General features: G+C 44.5%; 1 long non-coding RNA gene across 1 annotated transcript in view; it reads right to left on the bottom strand.

Moving 5' to 3' along the window:
• Nucleotides 1-535: 535 nt before the first annotated feature.
• Nucleotides 536-744, bottom strand: part of LOC112075007 (uncharacterized) — a 14,109-nt gene continuing 13,900 nt past the window's right edge. Inside the window, exon 3 of the long non-coding RNA XR_002894897.2 lies at nt 536-589. This is a non-coding gene — a long non-coding RNA (uncharacterized lncRNA). The remainder of the gene's footprint in view (nt 590-744) is intronic.

Here is a 744-nt window from a genome sequence, read left to right as displayed (position 1 = left end):
AAGAGAGAGAGAGAGAGAGAGAGAGAAGAGAGAGAGAGAGAGAGAGAGAGAGGAGAGAGAGAGAGGAGAGGAGAGAGAGAGAGAGAGAGAGGGAGAGAGAGACAGAGACAGAGCAGAGAGAGCGAGAGAAAGAAGAGAGAGACAGAGAGAGAAAGAAAGAGCGGAGCGGAGAAAGAGAGAGAGAGACGAGACCACACACCACAACACAAATTAGACTCAACCAAATCATGAGAAACAAAAAGAGATTACTTGACACATTGGAAAGAATTATAACAAAAAACAGAGCAAACTATTTGCACCGTAGGCAGACCTGGCTCTTCAAGAGAAGAACAGGCTATGTGCACACTGCCCACAAAAATGAGGTTGGAAAACTGAGCTGCCTTCCTAACTGCTGCCCAATGTATGACCATATAGAGAAACATATTCCCTCAGATTAACACAGCCATCCATGGTTAGGGCTGTGTGTAGTGATGTATAATGACCATCTGCATGGTTAGGGCTGTGTGTAGTGATGTATAATGTATAATCAGGTACACTTTCTCACCTGGTTTCCTTTGGGACCAGCTTGGCCGTCCAGCCCAGCAAGACCCTGTGAACATATTTCAGAAACGTTTAGTTTAAACAGCATTAACAGCATTACAGCAACATTGCAGTAGCATTGCAGTAGCATTGCAGTAGTATTGCAGTAGCATTGCAGTAGCATTGCAGTAGCATTGCAGTAGTATTGCAGTAGCATTGCAGTAG

This window comes from Salvelinus sp. IW2-2015, unplaced genomic scaffold (genome assembly GCF_002910315.2).
Source record: "Salvelinus sp. IW2-2015 unplaced genomic scaffold, ASM291031v2 Un_scaffold2929, whole genome shotgun sequence".
NCBI classification, from domain to species: domain Eukaryota; kingdom Metazoa; phylum Chordata; class Actinopteri; order Salmoniformes; family Salmonidae; genus Salvelinus; species Salvelinus sp. IW2-2015.
The sequence above is the reverse complement of the archived record's forward strand: the minus strand, read 5'-3'. Positions and strand labels throughout refer to the sequence as shown.